The sequence below is a fragment of the Psittacula echo genome (genome assembly GCF_963264785.1).
Source record: "Psittacula echo genome assembly, chromosome: 21".
Taxonomy (NCBI): domain Eukaryota; kingdom Metazoa; phylum Chordata; class Aves; order Psittaciformes; family Psittacidae; genus Psittacula; species Psittacula echo.
Window position 1 is genome coordinate 2,108,395 of NC_137757.1, and position 12,251 is coordinate 2,120,645.

Consider the following 12,251-nt stretch of genomic DNA (forward strand, 5'->3'; position numbering starts at 1 on the left):
TGCTGGGCAGCCGAGCACGGGTGCCAGAGAGGTTCCATTTTAATGGGCTTTGAGTTGGGAAATGGAGGAGCGACAGCAAAGCGGATGGCACCGTTGCAAAGCTGACTTTCTGCAGAAGAGGCACAGCTCAAGTTTTTTGCCCTGGCTCATCGGCTGTGGGAGCAGAGGCCAACCATTCGTGCTCTACTCCCTGGGATGCTGGGCAGCCCAGCACAGGTGCAAAAGAGGTTCCATTATAATGGACTTTGAGTTGGGAAATGGAGGAGCGACAGCAAAGCGGATGGCACCGTAGCAAAGGTGACTTTCTGCAGAAGAGGCACAGCTCAAGTTTTTTGCCCTGGCTCATCGGCTGTGGGAGCAGAGGCCAACCGTTCGTGCTCTACTGCCTGGGATGCTGGGCAGCCCAGCACGGGTGCCAAAGAGGTTCCATTGTAATGGACTTTGAGTTGGGAAATGGAGGAGCGACAGCAATGCGGATGGCACCGTTGCAAAGCTGACTTTCTGCGGAAGAGGCACAGCTCTAGTTTTTTGCCCTGGCTCATCGGCTGTGGGAGCAGAGGCCAACCGTTCGTGTTCTACTGCCTGGGATGCTGGGCAGCCAAGCACGGGTGCCACAGAGGTTCCATTTTAATGGACTTTGAGTTGGGAAATGGAGGAGCGACAGCAATGCGGATGGCACCGTTGCAAAGCTGACTTTCTGCAGAACGGGTTCAGATCCAGTTTTTTGCCCTAGCTCATCGGCTGTGGGAGCAGAAGCCTCCCGTTCATGCTCTACTCCCTGGGATGCTGGGCAGCCGAGCACGGGTGCCAAAGAGGTTCCATTTTAATGGACTTTGAGTTGGGAAATGGAGGAGCGACAGCAAAGCGGATGACACCGTAGCAAAGGTGACTTTCTGCAGAAGAGGCACAGCTCCAGTTTTTTGCCCTGGCTCACCGGCTGTGGGAGCAGAGGCCAAACGTGCCTGCTCTACTTCCTGGGATGCTGGTCCCCCCATCACGTGTGCCAAAGAGGTTCCATTTTAATGGACTTTGAGTTGGGAAACGGAGGAGCGACAGCAATGCGAAATGCACCGTTGCAAAGCTGACTTTCTGCAGAAGAGGCACAGCTCCAGTTTTTTGCCTTGGCTCTTCAGCTGTGGTTGCAAAGGCCAAACCTTCGTGCTCTACTCCCTGGGATGCTGGGCAGCCGAGCACGGGTGCCAAAGATGTTCCATTGTAATGGACTTTGAGATGGGAAATCTAGGAGTGACAGCAATGCGGATAGCACCATTGCAAAGCTGACTTTCTGCAGAAGAGGCACAGCTCAAGTTTTTTGCCCTGTATCTTCGGCTGTGAGAGCAGAAAAGCACATAATCGCATAAAGCACAGAATCCACAACAGAAGCCTTCTACTCTGCCTGAAAAGCCACCTGGGAGCCCTGCAGCACTCTCTTCAGAATGTCAGTGCACCACAGTTTTCCTGCCGAAAACGGTAGAATCAAGCATCTGAAAGTGTGAACACACAGCTTCTGCTTCTCTGGAGCAGGAGGCAGAGCAGAAATCTGCTTTGGAATTCAGCTGACAGCTCCAACCACTGCTGACACCGTGGAGGTCCGAGGGCAGAAAGAGGGTGCTGGGAATCACCTGCACAGCTTGAGGAATGATCCATTGTCATCAGAATAGCAATGTGAACTACCTTTTTAAAGTTAAGTCCCTCTTCCTATTCTGCTTATTTACGTTCCCTCTCCAGACCCTGAAGCAGTGCTCACAGAAAGCAAACGTCCAGGGAAAGCGCATAAAGCACAGAATCCACAACAGAAGCCTTCTACTCTGCCTGAAAAGCCATCAGGGAGCTCTGCAGCACTCTCTTCAGAATGTCAGTGCACCTGAGTTTTTCTGCCGAAAACGGTAGAATCAAGCATCGGAAAGTGTGAACACACAGCCTCTGCTTCTCTGGAGCAGGAGGCAGAGCAGAAATCTGCTTTGGAATTCAGCTGACAGCTCCAACCACTGCTGCCACCGTGGAGGTCCGAGGGCAGAAAGAGGGTGCTGGGAATCACCTGCACAGTGTGAGCAGTGCTCCAGTGTCATCAGCATGGCAATGTGAACTACCTTTTAATGTTAAGTCCATCTTCCAAAACTGCTTATTTACGTTCCCTCGCCAGACCCTGAAGCAGTGCTCACAGAAAGCAAACGTCCAGGGAACGCGCATAAAGCACAGAATCCACAACAGACGCCTTCTACTCTGCCTGAAAAGCCATCAGGGAGCTCTGCAGCACTCTCTTCAGAATGTCAGTGCACCTGAGTTTTTCTGCCGAAAACGGTAGAATCAAGCATCGGAAAGTGTGAACACACAGCCTCTGCTTCTCTGGAGCAGGAGGCAGAGCAGAAATCTGCTTTGGAATTCAGCTGACAGCTCCAACCACTGCTGCCACCGTGGAGGTCCGAGGGCAGAAAGAGGGTGCTGGGAATCACCTGCACAGCGTGAGCAGTGCTCCAGTGTCATCAGCATGGCAATGTGAACTACCTTTTAATGTTAAGTCCATCTTCCAAAACTGCTTATTTACGTTCCCTCGCCAGAACCTGAAGCAGTGCTCACAGTTTTTTGCCCTGGCTCTTCGGCTGTGGGAGCAGAGGCCAACCGTTCGTGCTCTACTCCCTGGGAGGCTGGGCAGCCCAGCACAGGTGCCAGAGATATTCCATTGTAATGGACTTTGAGTTGGGAAATCGAGGATCCTCAGCAATGCGGATGGCACCGTTGCAAAGCTGACTTTCTGCAGAAGAGGCACAGCTCAAGTTTTTTGCCCTGGCTCTTCGGCTGTGGGAGCAGAGGCCAACCGTTCGTGCTCTACTCCCTGGGATGCTGGGCAGCCCAGCACGGGTGCCACAGAGGTTCCATTGTAATGGACTTTGAGTTGGGAAATCGAAGAGCGACAGCAAAGCGGATGGCACTGTTGCAAAGGTGACTTTCTGCAGAAGAGGCACAGCTCAAGATTTTTGCCCTGGCTCATCGGCTGTGGGAGCAGAGGCCAACCGTTCGTGCTCTACTCCCCAGGATGCTGGGCAGCCGAGCACGGGTGCCAGAGAGGTTCCAATTTAATGGGCTTTGAGTTGGGAAATGGAGGAGCGACAGCAAAGCGGATGGCACCGTTGCAAAGCTGACTTTCTGCAGAAGAGGCACAGCTCAAGTTTTTTGCCCTGGCTCATCGGCTGTGGGAGCAGAGGCCAACCATTCGTGCTCTACTCCCTGGGATGCTGGGCAGCCCAGCACAGGTGCAAAAGAGGTTCCATTATAATGGACTTTGAGTTGGGAAATGGAGGAGCGACAGCAAAGCGGATGGCACCGTAGCAAAGGTGACTTTCTGCAGAAGAGGCACAGCTCCAGTTTTTTGCCCTGGCTCTTCGGCTGTGGGAGCAGAGGCCAACCGTTCGTGCTCTACTGCCTGGGAGGCTGGGCAGCCCAGCACAGGTGCCAGAGAGGTTCCATTGTAATGGACTTTGAGTTGGGAAATCGAGGATCCTCAGCAATGCGGATGGCACCGTTGCAAAGCTGACTTTCTGCAGAAGAGGCACAGCTCAAGTTTTTTGCCCTGGCTCTTCGGCTGTGGGAGCAGAGGCCAACCGTTCCTGCTCTACTGCCTGGGATGCTGGGCAGCCAAGCACGGGTGCCACAGAGGTTCCATTTTAATGGACTTTGAGTTGGGAAATGGAGGAGCGACAGCAATGCGGATGGCACCGTTGCAAAGCTGACTTTCTGCAGAAGAGGCACAGCTCAAGTTTTTTGCCCTGGCTCTTCGGCTGTGGGAGCAGAGGCCAACCGTTCGTGCTCTACTGCCTGGGATGCTGGGCAGCCCAGCACAGGTGCCAAAGAGGTTCCATTGTAATGGCCTTTGAGTTGGGAAATCGAGGAACCTCAGCAATGCGGATGGCACCGTTGCAAAGCTGACTTTCTGCAGAACGGGTTCAGATCCAGTTTTTTGCCCTAGCTCATCGGCTGTGGGAGCAGAAGCCTCCCGTTCATGCTCTACTCCCTGGGATGCTGGGCAGCCGAGCACGGGTGCCAAAGAGGTTCCATTTTAATGGACTTTGAGTTGGGAAATGGAGGAGCGACAGCAAAGCGGATGACACCGTAGCAAAGGTGACTTTCTGCAGAAGAGGCACAGCTCCAGTTTTTTGCCCTGGCTCACCGGCTGTGGGAGCAGAGGCCAAACGTGCCTGCTCTACTTCCTGGGATGCTGGTCCCCCCATCACGTGTGCCAAAGAGGTTCCATTTTAATGGACTTTGAGTTGGGAAACGGAGGAGCGACAGCAATGCGAAATGCACCGTTGCAAAGCTGACTTTCTGCAGAAGAGGCACAGCTCCAGTTTTTTGCCTTGGCTCTTCAGCTGTGGTTGCAAAGGCCAAACCTTCGTGCTCTACTCCCTGGGATGCTGGGCAGCCGAGCACGGGTGCCAAAGATGTTCCATTGTAATGGACTTTGAGATGGGAAATCTAGGAGTGACAGCAATGCGGATAGCACCATTGCAAAGCTGACTTTCTGCAGAAGAGGCACAGCTCAAGTTTTTTGCCCTGTATCTTCGGCTGTGAGAGCAGAAAAGCACATAATCGCATAAAGCACAGAATCCACAACAGAAGCCTTCTACTCTGCCTGAAAAGCCACCTGGGAGCCCTGCAGCACTCTCTTCAGAATGTCAGTGCACCACAGTTTTCCTGCCGAAAACGGTAGAATCAAGCATCTGAAAGTGTGAACACACAGCTTCTGCTTCTCTGGAGCAGGAGGCAGAGCAGAAATCTGCTTTGGAATTCAGCTGACAGCTCCAACCACTGCTGACACCGTGGAGGTCCGAGGGCAGAAAGAGGGTGCTGGGAATCACCTGCACAGCTTGAGCAATGATCCATTGTCATCAGAATAGCAATGTGAACTACCTTTTTAAAGTTAAGTCCCTCTTCCTATTCTGCTTATTTACGTTCCCTCGCCAGACCCTGAAGCAGTGCTCACAGAAAGCAAACGTCCAGGGAAAGCGCATAAAGCACAGAATCCACAACAGAAGCCTTCTACTCTGCCTGAAAAGCCATCAGGGAGCTCTGCAGCACTCTCTTCAGAATGTCAGTGCACCTGAGTTTTTCTGCCGAAAACGGTAGAATCAAGCATCGGAAAGTGTGAACACACAGCCTCTGCTTCTCTGGAGCAGGAGGCAGAGCAGAAATCTGCTTTTGAATTCAGCTGACAGCTCCAACCACTGCTGCCACCGTGGAGGTCCGAGGGCAGAAAGAGGGTGCTGGGAATCACCTGCACAGCGTGAGCAGTGCTCCAGTGTCATCAGCATGGCAATGTGAACTACCTTTTAATGTTAAGTCCATCTTCCAAAACTGCTTATTTACGTTCCCTCGCCAGAACCTGAAGCAGTGCTCACAGTTTTTTGCCCTGGCTCTTCGGCTGTGGGAGCAGAGGCCAACCGTTCGTGCTCTACTGCCTGGGAGGCTGGGCAGCCCAGCACAGGTGCCAGAGAGGTTCCATTGTAATGGACTTTGAGTTGGGAAATCGAGGATCCTCAGCAATGCGGATGGCACCGTTGCAAAGCTGACTTTCTGCAGAAGAGGCACAGCTCAAGTTTTTTGCCCTGGCTCTTCGGCTGTGGGAGCAGAGGCCAACCGTTCGTGCTCTACTCCCTGGGATGCTGGGCAGCCCAGCACGGGTGCCACAGATGTTCCATTGTAATGGACTTTGAGTTGGGAAATCGAAGAGCGACAGCAAAGCGGATGGCAGTGTTGCAAAGGTGACTTTCTGCAGAAGAGGCACAGCTCAAGATTTTTGCCCTGGCTCATCGGCTGTGGGAGCAGAGGCCAACCGTTCGTGCTCTACTCCCCAGGATGCTGGGCAGCCGAGCACGGGTGCCAGAGAGGTTCCATTTTAATGGGCTTTGAGTTGGGAAATGGAGGAGCGACAGCAAAGCGGATGGCACCGTTGCAAAGCTGACTTTCTGCAGAAGAGGCACAGCTCAAGTTTTTTGCCCTGGCTCATCGGCTGTGGGAGCAGAGGCCAACCATTCGTGCTCTACTCCCTGGGATGCTGGGCAGCCCAGCACAGGTGCAAAAGAGGTTCCATTATAATGGACTTTGAGTTGGGAAATGGAGGAGCGACAGCAAAGCGGATGGCACCGTAGCAAAGGTGACTTTCTGCAGAAGAGGCACAGCTCAAGTTTTTTGCCCTGGCTCATCGGCTGTGGGAGCAGAGGCCAACCGTTCGTGCTCTACTGCCTGGGATGCTGGGCAGCCCAGCACGGGTGCCAAAGAGGTTCCATTGTAATGGACTTTGAGTTGGGAAATGGAGGAGCGACAGCAATGCGGATGGCACCGTTGCAAAGCTGACTTTCTGCGGAAGAGGCACAGCTCTAGTTTTTTGCCCTGGCTCATCGGCTGTGGGAGCAGAGGCCAACCGTTCGTGTTCTACTGCCTGGGATGCTGGGCAGCCAAGCACGGGTGCCACAGAGGTTCCATTTTAATGGACTTTGAGTTGGGAAATGGAGGAGCGACAGCAATGCGGATGGCACCGTTGCAAAGCTGACTTTCTGCAGAAGAGGCACAGCTCAAGTTTTTTGCCCTGGCTCTTCGGCTGTGGGAGCAGAGGCCAACCGTTCGTGCTCTACTGCCTGGGATGCTGGGCAGCCCAGCACAGGTGCCAAAGAGGTTCCATTGTAATGGCCTTTGAGTTGGGAAATCGAGGAACCTCAGCAATGCGGATGGCACCGTTGCAAAGCTGACTTTCTGCAGAACGGGTTCAGATCCAGTTTTTTGCCCTAGCTCATCGGCTGTGGGAGCAGAAGCCTCCCGTTCATGCTCTACTCCCTGGGATGCTGGGCAGCCGAGCACGGGTGCCAAAGAGGTTCCATTTTAATGGACTTTGAGTTGGGAAATGGAGGAGCGACAGCAAAGCGGATGACACCGTAGCAAAGGTGACTTTCTGCAGAAGAGGCACAGCTCCAGTTTTTTGCCCTGGCTCACCGGCTGTGGGAGCAGAGGCCAAACGTGCCTGCTCTACTTCCTGGGATGCTGGTCCCCCCATCACGTGTGCCAAAGAGGTTCCATTTTAATGGACTTTGAGTTGGGAAACGGAGGAGCGACAGCAATGCGAAATGCACCGTTGCAAAGCTGACTTTCTGCAGAAGAGGCACAGCTCCAGTTTTTTGCCTTGGCTCTTCAGCTGTGGTTGCAAAGGCCAAACCTTCGTGCTCTACTCCCTGGGATGCTGGGCAGCCGAGCACGGGTGCCAAAGATGTTCCATTGTAATGGACTTTGAGATGGGAAATCTAGGAGTGACAGCAATGCGGATAGCACCATTGCAAAGCTGACTTTCTGCAGAAGAGGCACAGCTCAAGTTTTTTGCCCTGTATCTTCGGCTGTGAGAGCAGAAAAGCACATAATCGCATAAAGCACAGAATCCACAACAGAAGCCTTCTACTCTGCCTGAAAAGCCACCTGGGAGCCCTGCAGCACTCTCTTCAGAATGTCAGTGCACCACAGTTTTCCTGCCGAAAACGGTAGAATCAAGCATCTGAAAGTGTGAACACACAGCTTCTGCTTCTCTGGAGCAGGAGGCAGAGCAGAAATCTGCTTTGGAATTCAGCTGACAGCTCCAACCACTGCTGAGACCGTGGAGGTCCGAGGGCAGAAAGAGGGTGCTGGGAATCACCTGCACAGCTTGAGCAGTGCTCCATTGTCATCAGAATATCAATGTGAACTACCTTTTAAAGTTAAGTCCCTCTTCCTATTCTGCTTATTTACGTTCCCTCGCCAGACCCTGAAGCAGTGCTCACAGAAAGCAAACGTCCAGGGAAAGCGCATAAAGCACAGAATCCACAACAGAAGCCTTCTACTCTGCCTGAAAAGCCATCAGGGAGCTCTGCAGCACTCTCTTCAGAATGTCAGTGCACCTGAGTTTTTCTGCCGAAAACGGTAGAATCAAGCATCGGAAAGTGTGAACACACAGCCTCTGCTTCTCTGGAGCAGGAGGCAGAGCAGAAATCTGCTTTGGAATTCAGCTGACAGCTCCAACCACTGCTGCCACCGTGGAGGTCCGAGGGCAGAAAGAGGGTGCTGGGAATCACCTGCACAGCGTGAGCAGTGCTCCAGTGTCATCAGCATGGCAATGTGAACTACCTTTTAATGTTAAGTCCATCTTCCAAAACTGCTTATTTACGTTCCCTCGCCAGAACCTGAAGCAGTGCTCACAGTTTTTTGCCCTGGCTCTTCGGCTGTGGGAGCAGAGGCCAACCGTTCGTGCTCTACTGCCTGGGAGGCTGGGCAGCCCAGCACAGGTGCCAGAGAGGTTCCATTGTAATGGACTTTGAGTTGGGAAATCGAGGATCCTCAGCAATGCGGATGGCACCGTTGCAAAGCTGACTTTCTGCAGAAGAGGCACAGCTCAAGTTTTTTGCCCTGGCTCTTCGGCTGTGGGAGCAGAGGCCAACCGTTCGTGCTCTACTCCCTGGGATGCTGGGCAGCCCAGCACGGGTGCCACAGATGTTCCATTGTAATGGACTTTGAGTTGGGAAATCGAAGAGCGACAGCAAAGCGGATGGCAGTGTTGCAAAGGTGACTTTCTGCAGAAGAGGCACAGCTCAAGATTTTTGCCCTGGCTCATCGGCTGTGGGAGCAGAGGCCAACCGTTCGTGCTCTACTCCCCAGGATGCTGGGCAGCCGAGCACGGGTGCCAGAGAGGTTCCATTTTAATGGGCTTTGAGTTGGGAAATGGAGGAGCGACAGCAAAGCGGATGGCACCGTTGCAAAGCTGACTTTCTGCAGAAGAGGCACAGCTCAAGTTTTTTGCCCTGGCTCATCGGCTGTGGGAGCAGAGGCCAACCATTCGTGCTCTACTCCCTGGGATGCTGGGCAGCCCAGCACAGGTGCAAAAGAGGTTCCATTATAATGGACTTTGAGTTGGGAAATGGAGGAGCGACAGCAAAGCGGATGGCACCGTAGCAAAGGTGACTTTCTGCAGAAGAGGCACAGCTCAAGTTTTTTGCCCTGGCTCATCGGCTGTGGGAGCAGAGGCCAACCGTTCGTGCTCTACTGCCTGGGATGCTGGGCAGCCCAGCACGGGTGCCAAAGAGGTTCCATTGTAATGGACTTTGAGTTGGGAAATGGAGGAGCGACAGCAATGCGGATGGCACCGTTGCAAAGCTGACTTTCTGCGGAAGAGGCACAGCTCTAGTTTTTTGCCCTGGCTCATCGGCTGTGGGAGCAGAGGCCAACCGTTCGTGTTCTACTGCCTGGGATGCTGGGCAGCCAAGCACGGGTGCCACAGAGGTTCCATTTTAATGGACTTTGAGTTGGGAAATGGAGGAGCGACAGCAATGCGGATGGCACCGTTGCAAAGCTGACTTTCTGCAGAACGGGTTCAGATCCAGTTTTTTGCCCTAGCTCATCGGCTGTGGGAGCAGAAGCCTCCCGTTCATGCTCTACTCCCTGGGATGCTGGGCAGCCGAGCACGGGTGCCAAAGAGGTTCCATTTTAATGGACTTTGAGTTGGGAAATGGAGGAGCGACAGCAAAGCGGATGACACCGTAGCAAAGGTGACTTTCTGCAGAAGAGGCACAGCTCCAGTTTTTTGCCCTGGCTCACCGGCTGTGGGAGCAGAGGCCAAACGTGCCTGCTCTACTTCCTGGGATGCTGGTCCCCCCATCACGTGTGCCAAAGAGGTTCCATTTTAATGGACTTTGAGTTGGGAAACGGAGGAGCGACAGCAATGCGAAATGCACCGTTGCAAAGCTGACTTTCTGCAGAAGAGGCACAGCTCCAGTTTTTTGCCTTGGCTCTTCAGCTGTGGTTGCAAAGGCCAAACCTTCGTGCTCTACTCCCTGGGATGCTGGGCAGCCGAGCACGGGTGCCAAAGATGTTCCATTGTAATGGACTTTGAGATGGGAAATCTAGGAGTGACAGCAATGCGGATAGCACCATTGCAAAGCTGACTTTCTGCAGAAGAGGCACAGCTCAAGTTTTTTGCCCTGTATCTTCGGCTGTGAGAGCAGAAAAGCACATAATCGCATAAAGCACAGAATCCACAACAGAAGCCTTCTACTCTGCCTGAAAAGCCACCTGGGAGCTCTGCAGCACTCTCTTCAGAATGTCAGTGCACCACAGTTTTCCTGCCGAAAACGGTAGAATCAAGCATCTGAAAGTGTGAACACACAGCTTCTGCTTCTCTGGAGCAGGAGGCAGAGCAGAAATCTGCTTTGGAATTCAGCTGACAGCTCCAACCACTGCTGACACCGTGGAGGTCCGAGGGCAGAAAGAGGGTGCTGGGAATCACCTGCACAGCTTGAGGAATGATCCATTGTCATCAGAATAGCAATGTGAACTACCTTTTTAAAGTTAAGTCCCTCTTCCTATTCTGCTTATTTACGTTCCCTCTCCAGACCCTGAAGCAGTGCTCACAGAAAGCAAACGTCCAGGGAAAGCGCATAAAGCACAGAATCCACAACAGAAGCCTTCTACTCTGCCTGAAAAGCCATCAGGGAGCTCTGCAGCACTCTCTTCAGAATGTCAGTGCACCTGAGTTTTTCTGCCGAAAACGGTAGAATCAAGCATCGGAAAGTGTGAACACACAGCCTCTGCTTCTCTGGAGCAGGAGGCAGAGCAGAAATCTGCTTTGGAATTCAGCTGACAGCTCCAACCACTGCTGCCACCGTGGAGGTCCGAGGGCAGAAAGAGGGTGCTGGGAATCACCTGCACAGTGTGAGCAGTGCTCCAGTGTCATCAGCATGGCAATGTGAACTACCTTTTAATGTTAAGTCCATCTTCCAAAACTGCTTATTTACGTTCCCTCGCCAGACCCTGAAGCAGTGCTCACAGAAAGCAAACGTCCAGGGAACGCGCATAAAGCACAGAATCCACAACAGACGCCTTCTACTCTGCCTGAAAAGCCATCAGGGAGCTCTGCAGCACTCTCTTCAGAATGTCAGTGCACCTGAGTTTTTCTGCCGAAAACGGTAGAATCAAGCATCGGAAAGTGTGAACACACAGCCTCTGCTTCTCTGGAGCAGGAGGCAGAGCAGAAATCTGCTTTGGAATTCAGCTGACAGCTCCAACCACTGCTGCCACCGTGGAGGTCCGAGGGCAGAAAGAGGGTGCTGGGAATCACCTGCACAGCGTGAGCAGTGCTCCAGTGTCATCAGCATGGCAATGTGAACTACCTTTTAATGTTAAGTCCATCTTCCAAAACTGCTTATTTACGTTCCCTCGCCAGAACCTGAAGCAGTGCTCACAGTTTTTTGCCCTGGCTCTTCGGCTGTGGGAGCAGAGGCCAACCGTTCGTGCTCTACTGCCTGGGAGGCTGGGCAGCCCAGCACGGGTGCCAAAGAGGTTCCATTGTAATGGACTTTGAGTTTGGAAATCGAGGAGCGACAGCAATGCGGATGGCACCGTTGCAAAGCTGACTTTCTGCAGAAGAGGCACAGCTCAAGTTTTTTGCCCTGGCTCATCGGCTGTGGGAGCAGAGGCCAACCGTTCGTGCTCTACTCCCTGGGATGCTGGGCAGCCCAGCACGGGTGCCACAGATGTTCCATTGTAATGGCCTTTGAGTTGGGAAATCGGAGAGCGACAGCAAAGCGGATGGCACTGTTGCAAAGGTGACTTTCTGCAGAAGAGGCACAGCTCAAGATTTTTGCCCTGGCTCATCGGCTGTGGGAGCAGAGGCCAACCGTTCGTGCTCTACTGCCTGGGATGCTGGGCAGCCCAGCACGGGTGCCAAAGAGGTTCCATTGTAATGGACTTTGAGTTGGGAAATGGAGGAGCGACAGCAATGCGGATGGCACCGTTGCAAAGCTGACTTTCTGCGGAAGAGGCACAGCTCTAGTTTTTTGCCCTGGCTCTTCGGCTGTGGGAGCAGAGGCCAACCGTTCGTGCTCTACTGCCTGGGATGTTGGGCAGCCAAGCACGGGTGCCACAGAGGTTCCATTTTAATGGACTTTGAGTTGGGAAATGGAGGAGCGACAGCAATGCGGATGGCACCGTTGCAAAGCTGACTTTCTGCAGAAGAGGCACAGCTCAAGTTTTTTGCCCTGGCTCTTCGGCTGTGGGAGCAGAGGCCAACCGTTCGTGCTCTACTGCCTGGGATGCTGGGCAGCCCAGCACAGGTGCCAAAGAGGTTCCATTGTAATGGCCTTTGAGTTGGGAAATCGAGGAACCTCAGCAATGCGGATGGCACCGTTGCAAAGCTGACTTTCTGCAGAACGGGTTCAGATCCAGTTTTTTGCCCTAGCTCATCGGCTGTG